Source organism: Dermacentor silvarum, chromosome 4 (assembly GCF_013339745.2).
Source record: "Dermacentor silvarum isolate Dsil-2018 chromosome 4, BIME_Dsil_1.4, whole genome shotgun sequence".
Lineage (NCBI taxonomy): Eukaryota > Metazoa > Arthropoda > Arachnida > Ixodida > Ixodidae > Dermacentor > Dermacentor silvarum.
In genome coordinates, this window is record NC_051157.2 from 220229715 (window position 1) to 220242311 (window position 12597).

Sequence of the window (12597 nt, forward strand, 5' to 3'; positions counted from 1 at the left end):
CGCAGACGGCGCACTCGCGTAACCGCATCACTACCGCTTCGGGGCGCACCCTTGTCCTCCCCGTTCCGCGCAAGAATTTTTTCCGATTCCTATTCCTGCGACGAAACCCAGACTAGGGCGCCTGCACCCGTGCGGTGACGCGGACGAGTGACCTTTTTGCAAGAGCTCGACGTACTCCGAAGGCAAACAACGCAACGTGCGATCACGCTCGCTTAGCGCACGGCGCGGGAATCGGCCGGCATTTGCTTCCCGCGTTTGTCCGTGCACGCAAGCTTCCGACTCTCTCGCAAACGTGCGCGCTACTGCTGTCGCAACAGACGTTTGCGCCTCGCGATTCAGACCGCACTTTCCCTGCAGGTGTCCGACTCCATCCTGCGGCGGTCTCTTCGGAGGCGCGCACTAGCCGCGCTGCAGTAGTACAATGCCTCGTTTCCGTCTCTGCGAAGTTTTGGCACAACAGTTCAGTTCGCCACCGTCTCCCTCACGTGAGGCCGCTGGCGCGTGGCTTCAGCACTCAACGTACTGTCCGTGATGCCGACGCGGTCAAAACGAGTCGACGGACGCACGTTCCCTTGTGCGCCGAAGGCTCTCTTGATATGTGATCCGACCCTCAGACAGACGAAGCCAAGGGAAGACCCAAGGCCGCAATGTGCGTTCAAAGAATCAGTGCTCAGTGTGTCCTGCAATTCACACCAAGTCTCGCAGCTGGCTGCGTTCTTCATCGACCCGAGAACCGAGTGATCCACCGCTTAGAGTCGTGAAAAGTAGTTTGTTCAATTCCGTACAGTACAACCAGGGTTTTAGGCACGTGGCGTCTCCCTGTGTGTGGTTTCGAAGGGCACCTTTCTGCGCGCGCTCCTCGAGTCTGCGCGCTCTTTCGACAGCCGCGTCTCAGACAGCTGGTAGCATATAGGCGCACCACACCCTGCTACTTGCGTGTTGCGTTTCCAGCTAAACCCCGCGAGCCTTTGTGTGCACGTAAGCCTCCACTCTGTATGCACCAGGATCAGATGTAGGACCAAGATGCAGTGGAGCCGCTCACGGCTACACACCCGCGGGGGCGTGGCTCCCCTTACCACGTCTTTTTCTTTTTTGCGAGCACTCGAAGCCGGTTTTCCCTGCCAACCACCCACCGGACCCGTGTGCTACGTGTGCACGTTCACATTGCTCCACGAAAATTGGAAAAAAGCCGCAAGGCCATGAGGGGGCACGAGCAGCTGTGGAGTCTTTCACGGCGACACGGCCACGGGTGGGGTCTCGCCCCCATCGACGTGTCTCGCTTTTAGTCATCAGAAGGGTACTCAAATTGACCACAATGTCCCTAACACACAAACACGCTTTCGCATCGGCGGATTGCCGCAGCACACCCGCTGCTGATCCGACAGTCTACTTGAGACGACGGACAAGAGCCCGGCGCGCGTACTCGCGCGGCTCTCCAAAACCACTCGGCCAGTGCCAGGGACAGCTTTCGGCGCCGGAGCCGCAACAATTCTACTCGAGGCGGAAGACGAAGCCAGCAAGAGCCTGGCCGCAAGTGCGTTCAAGTTTCGAGACTTCAGTCCCTCGTCTGTCCGTAAATCCTCTTTCGACGTGCGGCGCCTTCCCAAAGCGCACAAGTCCGTTAACCGCGGAACGCGTCCGACGTAGCAAAGCCGCGTTTCCTCTCGTACTTCGCAGCAGCGCCGCCTTTCCCTCGGCGGCGGGCGAATAGCCTGCCAACGTCGTCGCATTCAACCGCGATCTCGACATCTCGCGCGTCACGAGCAGGAGCCGACCGGCAGCCTCCGGCCCTGTCGGGCTCGGTGGCACTTGCCGCGGAGGACGGGAGGGCGTTATGGGCCACGGTTCCTATTGTACTTGGCAGCCACACCCTCGTACCGCCAGTTCCATGACCGACCGAATGCCGCGCCGTTCCTTCAGTACTTGGGCAGCAACATAGTCGGGTCGTTACTCCATACTCGCCGCAGGAAGCGACCGGCAGCCGCCAGCCTTTTCAGACTCGGCGGCGTTTGCCGCGGAGGACGGGAGAGCGCTTGCACCGCAGTTCCAACTATGAATGATGGATGGCAGGCAGCTTTAGCTCTCGACCGCCAGTTCCTTGACCGACCTCTACCGTTCCTCTCGTACTGGGCAAAGCTTTGTCGGGTCGTCTTACTCCCATTCCGCGCATGAGCGTCGAGGCGGACTGAAAGCCCACCCATGAAAGTGCGTTACGCCGTTTGTACCCACGGGCGCGGCCAAGCCAACCGTCCAAGGTTGCAGCCGCCGCCCGCTGGGCGCAACAAATTGGGCACGGGGCGCCCCTCAGAATTCAGGCAGTCCCCGCGCATGTTCGGGTATAGCCGTCCCCGCGTCCAAGCGGGGACAGCGGCGGAAAGCGTCGGGCGCAGCGAGCCGCTCCACCCACACGGGGCAGAAACGATCGTCACCCTTCACAGTCCGGTAATGATCCTTCCGCAGGTTCACCTACGGAAACCTTGTTACGACTTTTACTTCCTCTAAATGATCAAGTTTGGTCATCTTTCCAACAGACCGGCGCAACCGAAAGGCCGCGCCGGACATCGGTCCGAAGACCTCACTAAATCATTCAATCGGTAGTAGCGACGGGCGGTGTGTACAAAGGGCAGGGACGTAATCAACGCGAGCTTATGACTCGCGCTTACTGGGAATTCCTCGTTCAAGGGGAACAATTGCAAGCCCCTATCCCAATCACGAAAGAAGTTCCACGGGTTACCCAGTCTTTTCAGACAGGGATAAAGACACGCTGCTTCCTTCAGTGTAGCGCGCGTGCGGCCCCGGACATCTAAGGGCATCACAGACCTGTTATTGCTCTGTTTCGTGCGGCTAGGAGCCGCTTGTCCCTCTAAGAAGGTTGTAAGGTGCTGGGAACCCCGCACCTATTTAATAGGCTAGAGTCTCGTTCGTTATCGGAATTAACCAGACAAATCGCTCCACCAACTAAGAACGGCCATGCACCACCATCCACCGAATCAAGAAAGAGCTCTCAATCTGTCAATCCTCCCAGTGTCCGGGCCGGGTAAGTTTTCCCGTGTTGAGTCAAATTAAGCCGCAGGCTCCACTCCTGGTGGTGCCCTTCCGTCAATTCCTTTAAGTTTCAGCTTTGCAACCATACTTCCCCCGGAACCCAAATACTTTGGTTTCCCGGAAGCTGCCCGCCGAGTCATTTGAGTAACTCAGGCGGATCGCTGGTTGGCATCGTTTATGGTCAGAACTAGGGCGGTATCTGATCGCCTTCGAACCTCTGACTTTCGTTCTTGATCAAAGAAAACATTCTTGGCAAATGCTTTCGCAGTAGTTCGTCTTGCGACGGTCCAAGAATTTCACCTCTAGCGCCGCAATACGAATGCCCCCGTCTGTCCCTCTTAATCATTACCTCGTATTCCAAAAACCAACAGAACAGAAACGAGGTCTTGTTCTATTATTCCATGCAAGTTTATTCAGGCGACTCGCCTGCGTTGAGCACTCTAATTTTTTCAAAGTAAAAGCACCGGCCTTCTCGAGGCACACAATGAAGTGCACCAAGAAAGGACCGGCATGATGTTCAGTCCGAGCCGTCGCATCGGGTAGATGCACTACTCGTCTGGAACTGAGATCCAACTACGAGCTTTTTAACCGCAGCAGCTTTAGTATACGCTATTGGAGCTGGAATTACCGCGGCTGCTGGCACCAGACTTGCCCTCCAATTGATCCTCGTTAAAGGATTTAGAGTGTACTCATTTCAATTACGGGGCCTCAAAAGAGTCCCGTATTGTTATTTTTCGTCACTACCTCCCCGTGCCGGGAGTGGGTAATTTGCGCGCCTGCTGCCTTCCTTGGATGTGGTAGCCGTTTCTCAGGCTCCCTCTCCGGAATCGAACCCTGATTCTCCGTTACCCGTAACAACCATGGTAAGCAAGTAACCTACCATCGAAAGTTGATAAGGCAGACACTTGAAAGAAACGTCGCCGGCTCGTGGCCATGCGATCAGCACAAAGTTATCCAGAGTCACCACACAATACGGGCCGAAACCCGATCGATCTTGGTCTAATAAAAGCACCCGTCGCCCAAAGGGCTTCAGGCTCACTGCATGTATTAGCTCTAGAATTGCCACAGTTATCCAAGTAGGAAGAAACGATCTAAGGAACCATAACTGATTTAATGAGCCATTCGCGGTTTCGCCTTATTTCGGCATGTACTTAGACATGCATGGCTTAATCTTTGAGACAAGCATATGATTACTGGCAGGATCAACCAGGTAATCGTTCAACTGCGCGTCCAGCCATGCCGGACGCCGTTGTTGCGACGCCGAGGCCACCTTCAGGCGCCTCAGCACGCTTCGTTTTTGCAAAGCCCACCTCTTTGCACAGTCCGAGATGACGGCGTTCGAGCTCGCTACGGCGCCCTCCCCGCAGGGCTGGGTATCGCCACGCGGCAAGAAGCACGCACACTCTCGATAGATTCGTTGCGTCGACTCGGTCACGGCTTGCGGGATTTGCCATCAGCCCGCAGCACTGGTGGACCGATCGGCGCTTGCAACGTAGCCGAGACGGCAAAGCCGCCAAGCGACGGGTCACGCCCGCGCCTTCGGCGCTTTCTTATTTGACTCGTCCGAGGACGATGCGGAACACACCTCGATATCGTGGATACGGCGTCGTCCGACAACCAGCCCCTAACGCATCAAGCGGATGAGGCTGCAGACGATTGCCGAGGGATCCACGGGAGAGGCTCCGGGGACACGCTTGACGGGCACGGAGCCCGCCGCATATCAGACACCCAGGTCGCACGCACTCGGGGGGCGACTGCACTCCAACCCCCATATAATAGCAGCGATAAGTACCCAGACCTCCATGGGGCCGTACTCGTGGCATTTTCGACGGGGATTTGGCGGAAATCGTGCCGCACCTTGACGAACTTTGAAAGTTTACGTCGGCTGCACAGGGCCGAAGTCGTGAAAACCAACACCGCGCAAGAGGGTCGTGATCGTCAATGTTTCGCCAGCGGCGAGTACGGCTTCGCGAATATTCACGTGCCTGAACCACCGCGCATCCTGTGCTGACTTTCACGGCGAACGAGCTTTCCGCTGCCGCACTTTCTCTGCAAACGTTGTGCCACGCACGGTGCTGTGCTCCATGACCGTTGTTTTGGACGGTGGCTTGCGTACTCGTCGGCGTATTTCCACCTCTCGCGTGCACCACGGTGCCCCAGCTCACCGATTCAAGGCAAACGTGCGAGCCGCTTTCGGTATTTCCACGGAAAAGTTGCGCTGAACGTGGCTTGCGCGCGCCGCCCCGGCTGACGCGGTTTCGGACTTTGTCTCTGCGAGCGGTCGCGTACTCGTCGGCGCAATTCCCGACGTCGCCGCAGTGCGTGAATCGCACAAAACGCACCCGGACACCACAAATTGAAAAGTGGTACGATGTCGGCCGGGGCCGCATACCTCTATATAATAGCAGCGATAAGTACCCAGACCTCCATGGGGCCGTACTCGTGGCCGCCGGCGGCAGTTAGCGCCGAAAGAAATTCCTCATTTTTGCTTTTCAAGCCGTGTTTCCACCTCTCGCGTGCACCACGGTGCCCCAGCTCACCGATACAAGGCAAACGTGCGAGCCGCTTTCGGTATTTCCACGGAAAAGTTGCGCTGAACGTCGCTTGCGCGCGCCGCCCCGGCTGACGAGCTTTCGGACTTTGTCTCTGCGAGCGGTCGCGTACTCGTCGGCGCAATTCCCGACGTCGCCGCAGTGCGTGAATCGCACAAAACGCACCCGGACACCACAAATTGAAAAGTGGTACGATGTCGGCCGGGGCCGCATACCTCTATATAATAGCAGCGATAAGTACCCAGACCTCCATGGGGCCGTACTCGTGGCCGCCGGCGGCAGTTAGCGCCGAAAGAAATTCCTCATTTTTGCTTTTCAAGCCGTGTTTCTGCCTCTCGCGTGCACCACGGTGCCCCAGCTCACCGATACAAGGCAAACGTGCGAGCCGCTTTCGGTATTTCCACGGAAAAGTTGCGCTGAACGTCGCTTGCGCGCGCCGCCCCGGCTGACGAGCTTTCGGACTTTGTCTCTGCGAGCGGTCGCGTACTCGTCGGCGCAATTCCCGACGTCGCCGCAGTGCGTGAATCGCACAAAACGCACCCGGACACCACAAATTGAAAAGTGGTACGATGTCGGCCGGGGCCGCATACCTCTATATAATAGCAGCGATAAGTACCCAGACCTCCATGGGGCCGTACTCGTGGCCGCCGGCGGCAGTTAGCGCCGAAAGAAATTCCTCATTTTTGCTTTTCAAGCCGTGTTTCCACCTCTCGCGTGCACCACGGTGCCCCAGCTCACCGATACAAGGCAAACGTGCGAGCCGCTTTCGGTATTTCCACGGAAAAGTTGCGCTGAACGTCGCTTGCGCGCGCCGCCCCGGCTGACGAGCTTTCGGACTTTGTCTCTGCGAGCGGTCGCGTACTCGTCGGCGCAATTCCCGACGTCGCCGCAGTGCGTGAATCGCACAAAACGCACCCGGACACCACAAATTGAAAAGTGGTACGATGTCGGCCGGGGCCGCATACCTCTATATAATAGCAGCGATAAGTACCCAGACCTCCATGGGGCCGTACTCGTGGCCGCCGGCGGCAGTTAGCGCCGAAAGAAATTCCTCATTTTTGCTTTTCAAGCCGTCTTTCCACCTCTCGCGTGCACCACGGTGCCCCAGCTCACCGATACAAGGCAAACGTGCGAGCCGCTTTCGGTATTTCCACGGAAAAGTTGCGCTGAACGTCGCTTGCGCGCGCCGCCCCGGCTGACGAGCTTTCGGACTTTGTCTCTGCGAGCGGTCGCGTACTCGTCGGCGCAATTCCCGACGTCGCCGCAGTGCGTGAATCGCACAAAACGCACCCGGACACCACAAATTGAAAAGTGGTACGATGTCGGCCGGGGTTGCATACCTCTATATAATAGCAGCGATAAGTACCCAGACCTCCATGGGGCCGTACTCGTGACCGCCGGCGGCAGTTAGCGCCGAAAGAAATTCCTCATTTTTGCTTTTCAAGCCGTCTTTCCACCTCTCGCGTGCACCACGGTGCCCCAGCTCACCGATACAAGGCAAACGTGCGAGCCGCTTTCGGTATTTCCACGGAAAAGTTGCGCTGAACGTCGCTTGCGCGCGCCGCCCCGGCTGACGAGCTTTCGGACTTTGTCTCTGCGAGCGGTCGCGTACTCGTCGGCGCAATTCCCGACGTCGCCGCAGTGCGTGAATCGCACAAAACGCACCCGGACACCACAAATTGAAAAGTGGTACGATGTCGGCCGGGGTTGCATACCTCTTTATAATAGCAGCGATAAGTACCCAGACCTCCATGGGGCCGTACTCGTGACCGCCGGCGGCAGTTAGCGCCGAAAGAAATTCCTCATTTTTGCTTTTCAAGCCGTGTTTCCACCTCTCGCGTGCACCACGGTGCCCCAGCTCACCGATACAAGGCAAACGTGCGAGCCGCTTTCGGTATTTCCACGGAAAAGTTGCGCTGAACGTCGCTTGCGCGCGCCGCCCCGGCTGACGCAGTTTCGGACTTTGTCAACACGGGCGCTCGCCGCTTTGTCAGCGCCATCTCTTAACTGTGCGCCCTGTTTGAACGGCTACTAGCGTTCTGGAAAGCGTCCGTCCGAATTGATACACCACTTTGGCCTCGGTAGCGCTGCGATTTATGCTTCAAATTTGCGTGAAACGCTGCTTGCGCTTCCCGCCCCTGCTGATGCGATTTCGGATTTTGTAGCTGCAGGCGGGCTGTAGCTATAAAATTTGTGTGAATGCATCTGCGCGAAGCAAGTGCCCCGCTTGGTCCTCTTGCGGCATTTAATGTGAGTGTAATTCTTTCAGTTAATATGCAATACGAAGCCTCGAGCCACTTGGTATTATTGGAGGGACAGTGAGACCAATTTTGTTAAGAAATTGTTTAGAAACGATGAGGACGTGCACCTTCCAGCCATCTGCCTTCCCCATCAAAAAGTGTCCTTGCTGCGCGTAATTGGAACAAACGCTTTTCCGGGTGCATTTCAATGCAAACACACCTGTTTCTTTGCGTAAAAAAAAAAAAAAAAAAAAACAGATAATACTGGGGTTTTGCGTGCCAAAACCGCGGTCTGATTATGATGCACGCCGTAGTGGACAACTCCGAAATAAATTAGACTATATGGGGTTCTTAAACGTGCTCCTAAACCTTAGTGCACGGTTTATTTATTTATTTTTTTTTTTTCATTTCGCCCCCATCGAAAAGCGGCTGCCGTGGCTGGGATTCGATCCCATGACCTCGCGCTCAGTAGCCAAACGCTATACCTACTGAGCAAACACGGCTGGTTTGTTTCTTTGTGTATTTGCTTTTGTTAGCTGTCTTTTTTTTTTCAGTTTAGTTGTAACTGCTTTGCTGTTTATTCACTGTCATATACAAGGTATAATAAAGCAAGCCACTTTTTGTTTCTTCTTTTTTTTGTATTTCTTGCCAAGAGGTTCGAGCTGTTTTTATTCCCCGGCCGCCACTGTCATCATGAAATCGAGTGTTACCTTGCGCCGTCTAGGTTTTTTACGCAATGGCGACGGACTTCGCGCTTGCTATTTCCGTAGATAGGTGGCGGTAACGTGTTTTCGCATCCATATCAACAGTCACTGGCCACCGCTGGTATTATTTAAACAAGTGTTCCAGCTTTCTTACGCTATGACGCACTTCGGCGTTCTTATTTCCGTACATCCATGACGTGATTTTGACTCTTTCAGTGTGGGCGCTCCTGTGTGTGTGTGCGCGCGCGCGTGCGTGCTTGCGTACGTGCGTGCGTGTATATACGTACATACATACATTTATACAGGATTTTTATGTGACTAGAACCGATGATGTTATTGACAGCGGGCAGCCACAACTCAATGAAACCAATGACATATGTGTTGCTGTCATGTGACGCTCCTTATGTTAAGTTTTATGTTGCGCCTAATTAGTTAATCAATAAGGATTAATTGCGGAAAATGTTTATTATTCACTTTAGGGCCAATTACGTTTCATTTCGTTCTTGAGGGCATTTCAAAACGACCCATCTTTTTTTTTTTTTTTTTTTTGCAGCCACACACATCCAGTGTGGTGAATTATTCCGGCGTTTATTGAAAGCCCGCGAAATGTGAAATAACCCCACGTGACTGAGCTTATGTGCTACTCTATTGCGTGCACACACACACAGTCACTCACACACGCATATATATATACGGGGGGCTTCAGCGAACACTTTCAAAAACTCTTCAATAGTGCCTGTGGCAGAATGCCCAAGTCTAGTTCATGAGCTGGTCTGCTCTAAGTGGCGGACATTACTTGCACAAGCAATTGAAATGCTTAGCCGAATAATAATGAAACAGTCACTAATTAGGTTAACTAATTACCTGATGGACCACGTTGGAATGTACAAATTGTAGCCGTGGAGTTTGCAAGGCGGATCCACTCGAAACGAATTCTCGGGATGACAACAGTTTCGAGATATTGATGTAGATAATAATGAAAGCAGCTCTCGCGTGCACCACGGTGCCCCGGCTCACCGATTCAAGGAAAACGTGAGAGCCGCTTTTGATATTACCACGGACAAGTTGCACGGAACGTCGCTTGCACGCGCCGCCCGGCTAATGTTGTTTAGGACTTTCTCAACACGGGCGCTCGCCGCTTTGTCAGCGCCATCTCTTAACTGTGCGCCCTGTTTGAACGGCTACTAGCGTTCTGGAAAGCGTCCGTCCGAATTGATACACCACTTTGGCCTCGGTAGCGCTGCGATTTATGCTTCAAATTTGCGTGAAACGCTGCTTGCGCGTCCCGCCCCTGCTGATGCGATTTCGGATTTTGTAGCTGCATGCGGGCTATAGCTATAAAATTTGGGCGAATGCACCTGCGCGAAGCAAGTGCCCCGCTTGGTCCTTTTGCGGCATTTAACGTGAGTGTAATTCTTTCAGTTAATATGCAATACGAAGCCTCGAGCCACTTGGTATTATTGGAGGGACAGTGAGACCAATTTTGTTTAGAAATTGTTTAGAAACGATGAGGACGTGCACCTTCCAGCCATCTGCCTTCCCCATCATAAAGCGTCCTTGCTGCGCGTAATTGGAACAAACGCTTTTTCGGGCGCCCTTCAATGCAAACACACCTGTTTCTTTGCGTAAAAAAAAAAAAAAAAAAAACAGATAATACTGGGGTTTTGCGTGCCAAAACCGCGGTCTGATTATGAGGCACGCCGTAGTGGACAACTCCGAAATAAATTAGACTACCTGGGGTTCTTTAACGTGCTCCTACACCTTAGTGCACGGTTTATTTTTTTTTCTGCCCCAACGAAAAGCGGCTGCCGTGGCTGGGATTCGATCCCATGACCTCGCGCTCAGTAGCCAAACGCTATACCCACTGAGCAAACACGGCTGGTTTGTTTCTTTGTGTATTTGCTTTTGTTAGCTGTCTTTTTTTTTCAGTTTAGTTGTAACTGCTTTGCTGTTTATTCACTGTCATATACAAGGTATAATAAAGCAAGCCACTTTTTGTTTCTTCTTTTTTTTTGTATTTCTTGCCAAGAGGTTCGAGCTGTTTTTATTCCCCGGCCGCCACTGTCATCATGAAATCGAGTGTTACCTTGCGCCGTCTAGGTTTTTTACGCAATGGCGACGGACTTCGCGCTTGCTATTTCCGTAGATAGGTGGCGGTAACGTGTTTTCGCATCCATATCAACAGTCACTGGCCACCGCTGGTATTATTTAAACAAGTGTTCCAGCTTTCTTACGCTATGACGCACTTCGGCGTTCTTATTTCCGTACATCCATGACGTGATTTTGACTCTTTCAGTGTGGGCGCTCCTGTGTGTGTGTGCGCGCGCGCGTGCGTGCTTGCGTACGTGCGTGCGTGTATATACGTACATACATACATTTATACAGGATTTTTATGTGACTAGAACCGATGATGTTATTGACAGCGGGCAGCCACAACTCAATGAAACCAATGACATATGTGTTGCTGTCATGTGACGCTCCTTATGTTAAGTTTTATGTTGCGCCTAATTAGTTAATCAATAAGGATTAATTGCGGAAAATGTTTATTATTCACTTTAGGGCCAATTACGTTTCATTTCGTTCTTGAGGGCATTTCAAAACGACCCATCTTTTTTTTTTTTTTTTTTTTTTTTTTGCAGCCACACACATCCAGTGTGGTGAATTATTCCGGCGTTTATTGAAAGCCCGCGAAATGTGAAATAACCCCACGTGACTGAGCTTATGTGCTACTCTATTGCGTGCACACACACACAGTCACTCACACACGCATATATATACGGGGGGCTTCAGCGAACACTTTCAAAAACTCTTCAATAGTGCCTGTGGCAGAATGCCCAAGTCTAGTTCATGAGCTGGTCTGCTCTAAGTGGCGGACATTACTTGCACAAGCAATTGAAATGCTTAGCCGAATAATAATGAAACAGTCACTAATTAGGTTAACTAATTACCTGATGGACCACGTTGGAATGTACAAATTGTAGCCGTGGAGTTTGCAAGGCGGATCCACTCGAAACGAATTCTCGGGATGACAACAGTTTCGAGATATTGATGTAGATAATAATGAAAGCAGCTCTCGCGTGCACCACGGTGCCCCGGCTCACCGATTCAAGGAAAACGTGAGAGCCGCTTTTGATATTACCACGGACAAGTTGCACGGAACGTCGCTTGCACGCGCCGCCCGGCTAATGTTGTTTAGGACTTTCTCAACACGGGCGCTCGCCGCTTTGTCAGCGCCATCTCTTAACTGTGCGCCCTGTTTGAACGGCTACTAGCGTTCTGGAAAGCGTCCGTCCGAATTGATACACCACTTTGGCCTCGGTAGCGCTGCGATTTATGCTTCAAATTTGCGTGAAACGCTGCTTGCGCGTCCCGCCCCTGCTGATGCGATTTCGGATTTTGTAGCTGCATGCGGGCTATAGCTATAAAATTTGGGCGAATGCACCTGCGCGAAGCAAGTGCCCCGCTTGGTCCTTTTGCGGCATTTAACGTGAGTGTAATTCTTTCAGTTAATATGCAATACGAAGCCTCGAGCCACTTGGTATTATTGGAGGGACAGTGAGACCAATTTTGTTTAGAAATTGTTTAGAAACGATGAGGACGTGCACCTTCCAGCCATCTGCCTTCCCCATCATAAAGCGTCCTTGCTGCGCGTAATTGGAACAAACGCTTTTTCGGGCGCCCTTCAATGCAAACACACCTGTTTCTTTGCGTAAAAAAAAAAAAAAAAAAACAGATAATACTGGGGTTTTGCGTGCCAAAACCGCGGTCTGATTATGAGGCACGCCGTAGTGGACAACTCCGAAATAAATTAGACTACCTGGGGTTCTTTAACGTGCTCCTACACCTTAGTGCACGGTTTATTTTTTTTTCTGCCCCAACGAAAAGCGGCTGCCGTGGCTGGGATTCGATCCCATGACCTCGCGCTCAGTAGCCAAACGCTATACCCACTGAGCAAACACGGCTGGTTTGTTTCTTTGTGTATTTGCTTTTGTTAGCTGTCTTTTTTTTTCAGTTTAGTTGTAACTGCTTTGCTGTTTATTCACTGTCATATACAAG

The 12597-nt window shown here is 52.7% G+C and overlaps 2 non-coding genes across 2 annotated transcripts; both read right to left on the reverse strand.

The window, feature by feature from the left end:
- Positions 1-604: 604 nt before the first annotated feature.
- On the reverse strand, positions 605-757 carry LOC119451078 (5.8S ribosomal RNA). Its single transcript, XR_005191648.1, has one exon. It is a non-coding gene; the product is annotated as a 5.8S ribosomal RNA (ribosomal RNA).
- A 1686-nt stretch (positions 758-2443) lies between these two features.
- Positions 2444-4258, reverse strand: LOC119451217 (small subunit ribosomal RNA). Its single transcript, XR_005191743.1, has one exon. It is a non-coding gene; the product is annotated as a small subunit ribosomal RNA (ribosomal RNA).
- Between the last annotated feature and the right edge of the window lie 8339 nt (positions 4259-12597).